General features: G+C 44.7%; 1 protein-coding gene across 7 annotated transcripts in view; it reads right to left on the bottom strand.

Moving 5' to 3' along the window:
* gramd1bb (GRAM domain containing 1Bb) overlaps positions 1 to 769 on the bottom strand; it is a 92,894-nt gene extending 92,125 nt beyond the window's left edge. For 5 of the 7 annotated variants that reach the window (XM_086215459.1, XM_086215456.1, XM_086215457.1 and 2 more), the window contains exon 1: positions 497 to 769. The gene's annotated coding sequence lies outside the window, so the exon portion shown is untranslated. The remainder of the gene's footprint in view (positions 1 to 496) is intronic. The other 2 variants (XM_086215460.1, XM_086215461.1) reach the window with 1 other exon arrangement.
* Positions 770 to 14,587: the final 13,818 nt, after the last annotated feature.

Raw genomic sequence — 14,587 nt, 5'->3', positions numbered from 1 at the left:
TTTACCATCTGCCTGTGTAGCAACTTGTGCCACCCTGATTTGTAACTGTTAGCAGTTGAGGTGCTGAGAAAAGCAACATTGGTTTAATTTACGAAGGTTGTCTGGTTAGAAAAAGTGCAGGTGGGTGCAGACTGGGGGGGCGGGGGGGGGGGTGCTGTCAACAAGGTGGTGTTCTCCAGCTGGACCTCAGGTCACCCTATCACGCAGCAGATGAAGGTCAGTCGTGGAACACCTCTATCACCAGAGGCACAAACATCCCTGATAACTGCCGTGTTAAACAACTCCAGTCTGACAAGGTGCTGATGAGGTGGTGATTGAGCTCCAGTGTGTCTCGGCGAGTCCTGCTCTCTACCACATCCCTCTTGGCGCTACCTAACATTTAAGATATATTCTCATATTCGTTTGCACATTCACTCAAGCACATTCAAAGCAGAACGCTTGTATGAGCATGCAGCTTCTTAGCTGAAAGCTGTGGAGAGGAGCTGACATACGTTACCTCAGTGAGGGGAGCGAGGACCGGTCGCTCGGAGGGAGTCAAAGATCACTCTGCTGGTGCCATCTGTCAAGCAGGTTGGCTACAAAGTGTGTGTTCCTCTCTTGCCTCACAACAAAGTCCTGAATTACAGTAGAGGGGAGAGGCGTACTCCACGAGCGGGGGAATCCTACGAAGCCAATCCAGTTTTAATCCCCCGTGAAAAGATGGAAGGAAGCGCCTCTCTTTTCCAGAGGAATTGCGACTTGCTCCTGCACTCTATGTCTCCTTCTCTGCTCTCTTCCTCTCGACTTCCTGATCCTGCTCTTGTACACTCGCTCGCTCACTCTGGCAGGCATTCTTATCCACTGTGGCTCAGGCGCGCGCGCACACACACACACACACACACACACACACACACACTTGGCTGTACACACAAACATATGCAAATAGCACAAACAGACACATACAAAGAAACACTCTTGTCAGCTTCTTGACAGTGTTTCTCCTGCCATTTGTGTGCTGTTTAACTGGAGATGTTTGTGGCTGCGTTATGCTCCTCAAACATCAAAATGTAGAGGTCAGAAATTACAAACTCTTTCTGGCAACGACAAATATTTGGTTTCCATTTCCTGTGCAATTAAAGTGGCTTATATTCCTCCTTTGCTCGGTGGATGGAATGACTCACACGAGCGGGAGCAGTAGTGGAGGGATTCAGACAGAAAGGAGGATGCCTCGACTGTGATGTAAAAAAAATGATGTAATGAATAAAACTAATCTTTCAGAATGAGTATAGTAAGATTTCACAAATCCCATCTCCCTTTGATCTCACACACAAATGGGCTCTTTACCGCACGTGTGGCTGTGCGCATGCAGCGAGTGTACACGATCAGATGCTCTCCAGAGAGGTTCTATTTTGAGCCTTCAGTCCTAATGCACAACAGAAGAAAGAGGACAGCAAGTCTCTATTATGAGAATCTCCCCTAAAACTACACCCCCCATCCCCTCTAACACCACCACCACCTCGTCATCTCTCTCCATGCTGAAAATCTCCATGCTTTAAGTGGATAACAGCAGGCGGGAGGGCAGAGAGGGAGGGAGGGAGGGAATTGTCTAAGAGATAAAAATAGTGTTGCAGTGACCTGAGCCATTAACAGATGGTGGGGAAAGGTCCTGCAGCTATAGTGACAGGTAGCTGCAGCAATAGCATCAGCAGCGTCACTCAGGCAGTTGATCCTGAAACTGAAGTTCTCTCATCGAGGGACAGTGAGGAGAAGTCGGTGGCGTCTTGTGGTTGGAGTGAGGCAACCCTGCCGAGTGGGGACATGTCAGTAGGGATGCTGGCTGGACTAATTGTCCTGGTCCTGAGAGGAGGGACTAACAGCGTGTCACTCAAGTCCAGCTACAGTTACAGATCGTTATGGCAACTGTGGATAAAAATACTCAATCCAGTGCAAAACAGAACCTTTTCAAACCAAGAATCGGTATGCGCTTCACTGGCTGTGAGAGAATGCTTCAACCTAGAAGGTCACACATGTAATAAACAGACACACATAAATACACAGATCCTGTATTTGCAGCGATGGACTCAGAAGACATGGTGACAACTGCACAATACAACTGTGTGAACCAATGAATATCAATTACATCCATTGCAACAGTCCAGCCAGCAAGTGTAAGAATAGAACAAAACGTAGAGGAGCAGCAATCAAACACCCCCTGGACGTCTTACAAGAATTACAAAGCAGAAAGAATTCTTTGTGATCAAAAGTGAATGTGTACAGCTCTGCTGAGTGGATTAGCTCAAGCTCTAAAGTCCGTGTGGTCACCTGTGCTCCAACAAGCTGCTCTCGACCCTGAACACACACTCACGTTCCAAACAAGTGTCTTTACTTTGTCCACCAGAGGAAATGCTTCGGAGCCAGTCTGGCTGAACACAGAGGATATTTTCTTGTCTTTTATACCCAAATATCTTTGTGCCGTTAATCTTGATGCTTCATTCACAGGTTCTCCTTGAAAAGGGTTTTTGTGGTGGCATTTGTTCGAGCTGAGCTCCATCATAGACGGACAGTAGATGTGCTGCTGCAGTACAACCATCTTTCTTATGAAGGAGTATTTTCTTCTAGTTTGAACTGCATATGCCACTACTGTCGCCCCGAGAGTGTGTGTGTGTGTGTGTGTGTGTGTGAGACAGAGAGAGCACGCGAGCTTGCTTAAGTGGAGGCAGGTGAGCTGGAGCCTCAACAGCCGCACCAAATTCAATCATCAAGACACCTTCAGATACTCCACATCCAACAAACCAGGTTGTAGTACTTGGCTCAGTATTTAGCACGTTTCATTTTGTGCCTGTGACTTCAAAGTTGACCTTGGGTGGTTTTTTTTGTGCGTCTGGATCAGATGGATGAAAACGTCCTGTTTCCAACCAACAGCTTTCTTCTCCCTTGTTCCCCTCTTCAAAGAGTCAGATGTTCTAAAGCACCTCATGATCGATCCTGATCTCAGTGTTTGTCTCGAAATTTTTCATCATCGTCTGTCCAACCAGAGCAGGATTGTGTAACCATTATAAATTAATTACCCGTCATTTCCTTCCCAGCGAAGCTCGATCTATCTTACCCATACAGAGCAACAAAGGCAGGACCAGAACCAGCATGGGTTCCCTCTGAAGCCAATCACTGATGGGTCATTCTGCACAGTTGGTCTCCAGTAAGAGAAAATGGCAGATCTCCTACTGTCACTTGATTGCAGCGTTGCTCACACTGATTCAGATGTGACTCATTATAACGCTGCATATTAAAACTTCATTAATGCTCATGAGCGCAACTGCAGCAGCAGGACAAGACAAAGAGAAAAGTTCAGGATACAACTTTGTCCTCTGGAGGCTCCGATTGTCTGGCTTTGACGACGGTTGATAACTGCAGTCCAAAGAAGTTGCAGTGTTTTGTGTTTGCTAAAGAGCTTTGCTGCGTTCATATCTGATTGGAAGAGATTTCACACTCCTCCCCTTTCATACACTCGTCACCTAATTAGGTCAAAGTTACACAGGTAAAAACAAAAGGCAGAAAACGTAGCTCATTAATTCACACCAAGCTTCACGGTGCACATTAAGACACACAAACACAAAAAAAGCCTGGCTACAAATTAAACTTGTCCAGCGTATGGAACGTCCTTTAATAGGAATATCCAACCTCCATGTGAGGACATACGGCCACACGACTCCAAACATGATGCGGGAATATTGAGTCTTCATATATTCCCCATTTTTCACAGACCTATTAAGCTTTTACACGTCACTGTTTGGGTTTGCAGGGCTGAACGTTTGTTCATTCATCGCACTTGAACTCAACAATACCATTATTTGAAATCCTGTGCAGCTGCAGATATGGACTGTTATTGCTCCCCCCCCCAAAGCAATATCAGAGGCTTGCAAGCAAACAACATCAAAACAGGGCGGGAGGATGAGATTAAAAAAAGATTACACGTTTGAGGAGGAAGTATGCTGCTGTGCTGCACACGGCTGGACGAGCACAGCCTGGACACGTATGTAGGTGTTCTACTTCTATGTGGTAGGCAACACTTGTAGTCTTTATGAATAACCAGCCAATCAATACGCTGGATTTATTGATTTCACAGCTGGATACGAGGAGGAACCTCATGAGACGCATCTTCATCATGCAGTAACACGCATGCATGTAGGTAGATGACACACGTGATTCCTCTGATGGTGAAGTCACAGACGTGGTCAAATGAGGCAGCAGCTCTGTGTTATGACACAAATGTGTTTTCAGGTGTAATCAGCAACAGCTGGAGAAGACGAATGGCGTTTGATTACAGAGTGGCCATTGGCAGGCTTAAGCACATGAGCCGAATGATGGGTGGCCCAGGGCATTATTAGTGAGATGAGTGAAGGAGGGCGAGATGCACTGAGGTGTGTGTGTGTGTGTGTGTGTGTGTGAGCTCTACTGATTAATTTGATTTTACTAATTGAAATTGGTGGTCCAGTTTGTAAATGAAAGTCTCCACAAAGACGCGTAGTGTATCATCTTGGCTTTTGGATAATTACTTGCATTTTCAGTGATACTTCTTTGCTACTACTGTGTCCTTCTACTCAACCACTTTACTACATTTGACAAAAAAACCCCAAAACAACCGCTGGATTCCCAGGACTGGAACAGCTGGCTCCTCCGTGCAGGACAGCAGCGTAACGAGACATGTACCGTGTTCCTGTGCTGGCCAGGAGGAGGAGAGCAAACAAAGCTCAGAGATGAGAAGCAGGAGCGCTGCACCAGGCAGTATTTAAGTTCATCAGGATGCAAATGACACGAGGCAAGCGCATGTGTCAGTGTTGAGATGTTCATAGGTGATTGACACCATCCACCTCTGACAACTGAAGGCATTTCTCTTGATGAGATCAAAGACTTCATTAGTTATGTCATTGGTATGAAGCCTGACGGTACACAGCTCACCGGCTCTCAGTATTCCAGAGATGAAGCCATTCAGAAATATACCTCTGCATGATGCAGGAACGCTGTCATTCAGGCTTTGCTGAAATTTATGGTTTCATTAAGATATTGATGCTGCTCACTCCAACAAAGCAGTTTTCATCCCCTGCTTCTCTGCAGTAAGAATTCTTCCTCTTATCGTCCTTGACTTTCATTAATAATCCAAAACAGTGAAGCAGCAGACAGATGGAATCACTCGGTTTATACTCTCCATGTCTGGTCTCTTAAAATGCTACTTTCTGAGTTCCACCCGCCGCTTGACCCTGGCAGCTCCTCCATGAAATGGTCTGGTGTGTGTGTGTGTGTGTGTGTGTGTGTGTGTAACTATAGTTGTGGTGTAATTGTATGCTGAGAATATCAGTTTTATCTGAGGCCTCAGAGGAATCCACTGCTACTCTTTGGCCTGCAGCTGGGACATCATTATTTACCTGACCCTGCTCGGTCCCACTTGATTAATCACACTACCCTTTTCATGAATCTCAGAAAGTGTAAAGCTCCAATCTTCCCGGCAGAGTTAGGAAATATGTTGCTGCTCTGTGTGAGGAGGGTGATGCTATTGTGCCATCATGTGGACAGAAATCTCCACCACAACGAAAGAGAAACGAGAATTCATTTGAGTGTTTTGCTCATTTTGACAAGCTTCAGTTTTACTGAAGTGACTCTTGAAAACCCTGTGAATAAACTCCTTCATTTCTGGATACATTCATGTCATGTGTTCGGTTCTGCATGTTCTACAGAATAGTCATGATTGGTTCCTTAGGTCTGAGGAGTGACGTTCTACTGGAGGGTTGGGTGAACATCTCTACTCAAGTGACGTTCATTTCACTGACATGTACTGAATTTACACAAAGTCATGAAGTCAGACTGCTCAACTGTATCACACCACGTATGAAAATTAAATTCCAATGTTACATTTTGGTGAATGGTTGAAAAAACAAAAACAAAAAAAAACGACCAGACAAAAGAACTGCTGGCCATAATAATGAGAGACATGAGCTGCAGAGCATCTCAGGCCACAAATACAGGACGCAACCGGACGACTGCTCTTCCGTCTCAGCGTCTGCGATGACAAGGGCTCATTTCCAGCCCTCCGCTGCTTACTAACTGGTGCGGGGTCAAAGGTCAGCTTATATGCATCAATCTTTAACACATCTTTTGTTGATAACTGTTTCATCCGAATAAATTAGTTATTTTTCAAACTCTTAATTTAAAAACTGGACTTTAAATGACTTTAAATGATTACAAAAGTCATTACTCCATAAAGGAAAATAAGAAAAATGGCAATGTGGAATCATTTTAGCAATAATGAGAAATTCAACTTTTTATCAGTGCAATTAATGGTCCCCCTTAATCTCGTGACACAGCTAATCTAGTTGATTGACTGCTGACGCCGCAGCGTTAATGAACAGAATAATGTCTTCCCTCAAGACAGGCAGATGCAGGAGAAAAGACACAGAAGGCAAATGGAAGGAAAACAACAATTTAAATTACATTATAAATTAATCAGTGTCATAGTCATTGGGTTCCAGTTACTGGTGCCTCTCTGCCACCAGTTTAACCGTTCCTGTCTCAGCCCAACCACAGAGGGAGCGCTGACGAGGGAACGAGTCGAAGCGGAATTGTTGAACTTCATGTTCGTGATAGATCAGATCCAGCAGTGCATCATTTGAATAGGCTTTGCATATTTTAATTGGTCATACACGGAACACAAATTACACAAGGGGGAGGAATATGGCATTCATTTACTTTAGCATACATCTTTAGAACCTTTGCAGTACCTGCTGTCTCTGCAGGATTATATCTGGTCAGTAGGCTCACTAATTGGTCCTGATCTTCATTGGTCTATCGTTAATCCAGCACTTCAGTCCGAGGGAAGGAAATACAGTAAATTGGAGGGCTTCACTGGGCTCTGATCTCACAGACTCACCCCGTTTTATCTCCAGGCTGCATGGGATGGAGATGGGACTGACTCATTAAGGATGCCAAGGACCTCAGGGTGGTCAGGCTCTTCGGTGATGGAGGAGCAAAGAGTGCAGCTGGCTTGTAGAGCTGCAGAATACAATCACGTACTGTGGTATTCGAGAACCCTCGTAGTGAGAAGAGAGCGTTCTCATTTAACTACAACGTGGGTTGTTTGTATGACTTGTTGATTTTTGGTAGTTTTGGAATCACCTTGATGAGAGTCTCTGAAGACGAGGAGCTCCAGGGACGCCTGTCCTCAGCATGGGCCCATGTCTCTTTTTGAATATTGGCCCGATGGGCAACATTTGAATCAGCCTAAATTTCTTCCATCATCATTTCTTTTATCACAACATTGATAAAAATCATCCACAATCAGGGGTAAAAATATCAGCATCGGATATCAGCCAAAAACCCACTGTCGCGCACCTCGGTTCTGTCTGTCAGGAAGAAGCTCAGCGGCCGGAGCTCGGACTCCACAAATGACGTGACTATCGGTGATTAATCTTGTGGTTGTTTGTGTGTATTTTGTAATTAGAGTTCCATCATTAACTGAAACGGTCACAGGCATTTTTATAGAGGACAACGTAACAACGCGCGTATATTCAGCCGGCCCTCAGCGAGAGGATCAACACACTGATCTTCAGCTCCTCATTGGAGCAGTCTCTCTCTCTCTCTCTCCCTCGCCCTCCATGACATATGGCGGAGCATAATGCGGGTAGACTTGTGCCATATGATCCAACAAACAGCTCAGTTTCATAATCTCTCTGGCTGGAGTTTGTTAACAGGTCCGCCAGTTAAACACCAACAGAATGCTGTGAATTTCAACAGGATTATGGCTTTTGTTATTTGGATTATTTGAATCTAATTACCTTCCAGAGAAGCTTAACTGGCGCTGCAGCCTATCAACTTGATTTCTAAGCTGTCGCTAATTCACCAAACACGCAAGCTCCTTTTTTTTTTTTTTTTTTAATAATGGAAATTAACGTCTACTATGATAAACATTGACTGCTATGATTCAATGCTACGAACACGCCCGTGGGACACAAAACCCAAGAACTTCTTATTCGTCCTTCATCTCATGTTGAGTCAGTTATGTTGACGGGCCTTTAGCAGACATAAGAGATGACCCGGTTCTGTTCATGTAGTCCTGCAAACAAGGAAAGTGGGACAGTAAATCTGCATGCACAACGACACTGAAAAAATTAAATTCAACCATTACTGTGACAGAATCTTTGACTTTGCCATTAAATGCCTCTCCTAACAAACGGTAACGTTCTTCCACACAAGCACAGGAGCAGTGAAGCCCAGACAGTCTCCACAGACCAGAACCAACAGAGAATCTGCTCGTTGCAACAAAATCAGGCCGTTTACATTCCAAACAAGAAAGTTCCGGCACAGACACAGAGTAAGAAAAATAACTGCTCCAGCTATGTGCCTGCATGGATCATCATTATTATTCACAGTCATGCCCCCCTGCTACTGGTTCTTAACTCCAACTTTGCCCAAAACTACTTTTATCTTTATATGCATCTCTGTCACAGTTTTGTTCAGGTTGTTCGCCTCCTCTTTACAGAGTGTGTGTGTGTGTGTGTGTGTCAGAAAGCATGAAATTGCATTTCTTTCAAACATATGTCTGCCTCTGATTTCATTTCAGAGGTCTCAGTCCCTCAAAGATACAAAACAACAAGGCTGTTTGGATGTGCACTAAAGTCTGGAGGGAACTGAGAATCAGCTCTGGACAAAACCGCCTGTTTGTTCAACGGCGTTCTGAGGGCCCTGCGTCACGGCTTTGATGTGAGCAGCGTTTGGAGGGAATCAGAGGAAGCTGATGCATACGATTCTGCAGGAAAAAAGACCAAGACAGAGCTCCTCATTTAAAAGTCACAGCTTTGACGGAGTCCTCATTAGTAGCTTCCTACTCCGACCGGATTCACTGTCACAGGATCTGTGCTGGGCGCTGTGACAGAGGGAAAACTGTGCTGGAATCAGCTGCACATTTCAATAAGCACTCACTCACCATATCACACACGGTCTAATTAATGAACTCAGATCACTCGTCCCTCTCGAACCCCTGCATGCACCTGATTCATGAAAATCGTAAGTTCAAAACTTGAGTTTGGGAACCTAAAGACTAAACACAGCACGCAACACTTCTTCATCTTCAATACTGATAGTATTGATTCATGCTTGATCATATCACAGTGGCCCTTTGTTCAAATCACACAAAATGGTTTAAGTTTAGAGAAAAAGAAGGAAAAAACTGATGAATTAATAAGAATCTCGCCAGGCAGGAGCTCTGTTCTCATCCTCTCATTTAAAAGGGTTTATTCAGCCTCACGTAGCTCTTTGTGTGGTCACGTAACGTGTGCGGCCATGTGTGCACAGCCGCCCAGCAACCATTTCTGGTCGTACAACTGGGACATCAGCAGTATTTCTTGCCTGATGCAGCCTGAAGCACCAGGTCCGGTCATATTGTACCTGAGAGCTGCCTGATGCTCCACATAACAAAAGCACTAAAGGGCTGAGTGAGCTGTTAGCAGCTCAGAGGCTTTAACGACAGACGGAAGGTTCAGAAGCACTGCCGTTCCTGTGAGACAAGTCTCGTGGTGTCTGCTGGCGAGAAGAGCGACGTGAGGAAGGACACACTCCTGATGGGAGTCTTCCTCCACTGATTTACACCAACTTTACATCGAAAATCAAATTTGAAGTTGAGCTTGATAATAAATCTGGAACACTGGCGGTAACACTCACATCTGCTATCGTAAAGTGAACCGACAGGCTAAATTGGTTTATTGGCTTGTGATTCCCATCCGTCTCACAACTCGTCATAAATGTAACACCAACAGGATCTTGAGGGATGATATGAATTATTATTATTATTACTTAACTTCTGGGGGAATAACAGCTGGTCCAGCCATCACGTATTTGCATGAAATGGCAAAACTGCAGGGTTGTATTTCAACAGGCTGGTTTGATATATGAACTCATTTAAATTCTTGTCAAATTGTTATGGGTAGAATGAAAAAAGGGAGTGCTGTCTGCCTCGTTATCACAAATATTTTGTGATGATGAGTTCTGGTTCTCTTTTGCGGTCCGAGTGGTACCGATCCATCATGGCTGAGCAAGGTTCGATTCCCCATTACAGGCAGAACGCATGAACTACTAATCGGACAACTGTTGAGCTTTCCAGTTTACATGCGAGTTCTGAAACAGTCCAGTTGCTGCTCACCTCAGACTTTTGCATTTCAGGTTGCTGAGCGGAACACAACCAGGAAACAAATGAAGGAGGACACCAGAAGCCTGCTAGCTCCTTTGAGTAACACCCAGGAGCCGAACTGCTCAGTTAGGTTGGGCTTGAGTGAGACTCCAAGTTCCTCTCCCTCCGAGCCTGGAAGTGACTTGACTATAGATTTGTCAGTTTCAAGTAGAAATTAGATCAAGTGAGGCTGCCTGACAGAACAGGAAACAAAAGCTTAGATGAGTTTTCTAAGTTGTCTCATGGTGATTAAATGATTTGGCCGATAATTGCAAACTATTTGGAGGCACCGAAGGAACTTGGTTCAGTGGTGAATCCTGTCTCCAACAAGCCCACAGCCAGAAGCTGTACCGACTGACAGTTTGTGTAAAACAGTCTGATGGGTGTTGCTGCATGTATGTGAGACCTCAACACTGCATTCATCCAGAAGCTCAGGCGCCGAGGTGAGGCTGCACTGCTCATTAGAGTCATTCTGTTTCCATTTCCCACTCAGGAGGGCAGCGTGAAGTAGGTGCCGCTGTTATATCAATTACATACAAATTGCAAGATTAAAATGCAGTACAAAACATTAGCAGTTGGTCGTGTATGACGGACCGCTGATTGTTTTGACCAGAAACGACCCGTAGCGGTCCAGTGGGAGCCTGTCGAGACAAAAATACATGCAGGAGGTTCCTTTGTGGGTTCTGCTGAGCCTGAGCACTCGTTGTTAGAAAATTGGCGCATTTCACACTTTGGGGTTATTCCGATCCTTGTGCAGAGCAAAGTTTTTCAGGACACATCATTAGACAGATGCCCTGTAGCGCTGTAACACTGTCACTGAGCTGTGTAATCTGGCCCTGACACAGTTGGCAGGCAGCTCTTCTGCCCAGACGATCACCAGAGATTCATGACATCGGAGGGTCTGATAAATGTTCAGGAGAGGAAGAGAGATGCCTAATCACCATGCCACCGCACCCGCTAACACCTAGTTGTCATATCAGACAAAGCCTCAATTAGATGCCATTTGTCCCAGGTGACATCTCCCGTAGCAACAGGCAGGGATGACACTGAAGAGCTCGCATGCCAGCACAGTCACGATGCAACATCCAACAACAGCCAAGGTGTTGAAACTGGAATTGAAGCTCACTGTCTGAAGGGTGGTAATCCAGCAGTTGGTGCTCTTGGACCAAAGGCAACTCAAGGAGAAGAACGTAGCTCAGGTATCTGACACGCTTGGAGCATCATGTAGGGGAGAATTAAGGTTGTTGGTTTTTTTTACAGTCAAGGATGTATTGGGACTGTTGTGTGTACTCAGAGTTCATCATAGATTACAGAAGCTGAGGCTGAAATACTGTTGGATGAAGACAAAATAATCACCCTTGACAAAATGTGCAGTGTTTGCCAGTAATTCTGAACACAAATCATTTGAGGGAAGCAGCAATTCTCCAAACTGCAGAGATCCTGTTAGATGTGAATTACAGGGTTCATATTTAGGCCAGGCTATGTTGCTTAAGGTGATCTTGGTAGGCGCTTGTATGCTGTCAGCTTTAGTCTCCAACTTCCTCGGCTGTTGTGCAGGTAGCGAAGCTGCTTTGTCTCTCTCCTCCCCTTCATGGTTTCTCTTTAATATCTCTGGCATTAAAACAGCAAGGACAAGGGCTGGATTTGTGCTCACACTGGATTACTGTGGTTTCTTTTTCATTACAGTATATGGTGAGTTAGCTGCCAGTATGTTTGACACCCAAATCCTTTCAACATCACCCACAGTAATCGCCTTGTGCATTCACAACAGTCTTCCCTCACAGGAAAACTAAACCCTTCACTGTACTGCAGCTCTCTGGAAGACACTTACTTGTGTGGTTTTCTGTCCCTTCGGGGAGAAGTTGACTTCCCGCGCTGAAAGTGGCGGATGTCAATGCTCCTGAACAGTCCGTCCTCCACTGGCTTCTCCAGCCTCAGCTGAGGGATGAGATGCCCGAAGGCCATGACCTCTGCAACACGCCTGCACTGTAAAGACCACCACAAACAGGAACTGAGATATGTGGAGCTGCTCAGTCTGCAGCTGCTGCTTGATAGCTGCTGCTCTCTGTGAGACTCTCCTTCACCTGCCGCAGCTTCTCTGCCCTCATTTCCTATCTGGGTTTGACTCCACTAAATGGGCGTCTGTCCCCAGGGATGTGCAGGAATATTTTAAGTTCACTTCACCCTAGTTTAGTTACCTATATTGTCATTGCTTTACAAATTAAACTGATGCAACTATTCTTGTAGATGTTTGCCTGATGATAATCAATGACTAACGTTGCACTGGCCTGCAGCTCACATTAGCTAGGAGACTGAAGTACATGAAATATGAGAGAAGCTGTACCTGTACTTTTCTCATGCCAGTATAAGAATCAAGAACAGAGTACATGGTCAAATGTGGGGGTAAATGTTGAAGGTTGTCAGAGGAGGTACTACAGATACCTGAAAACTCCATTAAGCCCAGAGGTTAATAATTCTTCGTACGCCACCGTCAGGGAAAGTGAGGAGGAAGGTGGGCCCAAAGACAACAGCGAGGGGGACAGGGAACAAAGATTTCTCTGGTGCTTTTGGTCTGAAGGAACCAGTTGTCTCAACACTGCAGCTCCACCTCCAACTAATCACTGAACAAGGAACAGGTGGGAGAAATCAGCGGGTGGTGGTGGTGGTGGTGGCTGAAGAGCACCAAAGAACTGATGAGACAAAAAGACAGGAAGTAAAGCAAACATAGAGGAAACCTGCAGGACCTTTTCTACTGCTGAAGTGTTAAGAGATAACTATTATTCGGTGCTTTATAAATCAAACTGATTTGACTTGAGATGACGACAACAGGGAAACTGAAGAAATATCAATAAAGCTGAATCGGAGCAGCAGCTTCTGCTGTAGTTTGCAGATGATATCAGGCTCCTTCCTAATCGCTGTCCTCTACTTTAGTGCTGTAATAATTCATAAGCTTGTGAATGTGGAAGACCACACACTGGGATCTGAACGGCTGTTGGAAGCTGAGCCCCAGTTTTGGATACGAACCGGAACAAATGTTTTCTGATGAAATGTGAGGAATGGCGTGTAGCTCCTGAACTCTGCTGCAGCTCCAAATAAGGTGCCACATCCTGCTTAATTAAAGGCTCCATATGAAACATCGCATCTGCTTGATCTGAGCTGCAGTTTCTCTGAGCAGGAAGAGTCAGAGAGTGATGATATCAGCTGACACATTTATCAGAGATGGATGTCACAGGTGCATTAATGATAATCTGGGCTGTCAGCGAGAACAGGTTGTTAGTTTGCGATTCATCCTCAGAGATGGGTAATGGATTGTTCATTTATATGCAAAGACAACGTAAGTTTTAAAGACGAATTGCAGCAGTGAACGAGTGTCAAAAATAGCATGCCATTAACCTCTCTATCTGAATTTATGGCAGCACTATAATTAGTGTAGTTGTCAGAGAGTGAAATAAGATGTGGATCACATGCTCATTACCCGCCAAGGGCAGATATTTCATTTCTTTGTTTGGGGCATTTCTTAAAAGTGCTGTTGTATTAAAAGCATATAAAGGAACTCCTATTACTGCTACGTTTACTGCATCTATGATTGTTAACTTCGACTGCAATTTGCAAATGATAAGAATAATTCTGATCAAAATCTTAACGGTGATACATCTTAAAATTGGTCCACTTAGTAGGTTCTTTGCGCGCTGCATCAAAGGCGTGCCCCCAGGTTTCCGTGACCCCCCGCTGTTCACCATGTATGTAAATAATGTTTGTAATCATTTATCTAATGCTTCTATTCTGAAATTCAAACCCTCGAGTTCCTGCAGTTTGCCTTTGATGCTGTTCAGCCTCATTTAACTTGTGTTGTTAGAGGCAGAAAAATCCTAATTCGTGCTGTTTTCAAAGGCAGCAACTAAAACATCCAATCCCCCCCGATCCCAGCCACTCAAGCAATGAAGACCAAAATTATCACAAAATATTAGTAGGGAACGATATTGTTCAGAACTTCATAAAGAAAACATTGTTTCTAAGCAGCAACGTCTTTTTCAACACTCATTTTCTGTGACTTTCTTGGCTCTGTTGGATCCCAGCTCCTGTTCACTGTTGTACTTTACATTTTATTACCAGCTCTGGAAACCTGGGGAACTCAGTAACCAGCTTCCTGATTGGCTGACTTCTATTGCTGAATCTGATTCCTTCTGTTCATGGCCGGTCATCAGATTCTACAAAACAGAATTAGACAGCAAAGATGTGAATGTGACGCCTCCTCATCCTGGAGTGATTTAAGCTGTCAGAGCCCCGGAAATTAAAACACCTGTCCTGGTCAAAGGGAACTGGCAGTGATGCTGTGTAAGGACACGGCTCCTGTTTCTGCATCTAAATTGGATTTTTATCTTTAGATATCAGAATAAC

The sequence above is a fragment of the Aulostomus chinensis genome, chromosome 10, assembly GCF_037954235.1.
Source record: "Aulostomus chinensis isolate RoL2024-O1b breed Wild chromosome 10, RoL_Achi_v1.0, whole genome shotgun sequence".
In the NCBI taxonomy this organism is placed as follows: Eukaryota; Metazoa; Chordata; class Actinopteri; order Syngnathiformes; family Aulostomidae; genus Aulostomus; species Aulostomus chinensis.
This window is presented reverse-complemented; position numbering and strand designations above follow the sequence as displayed.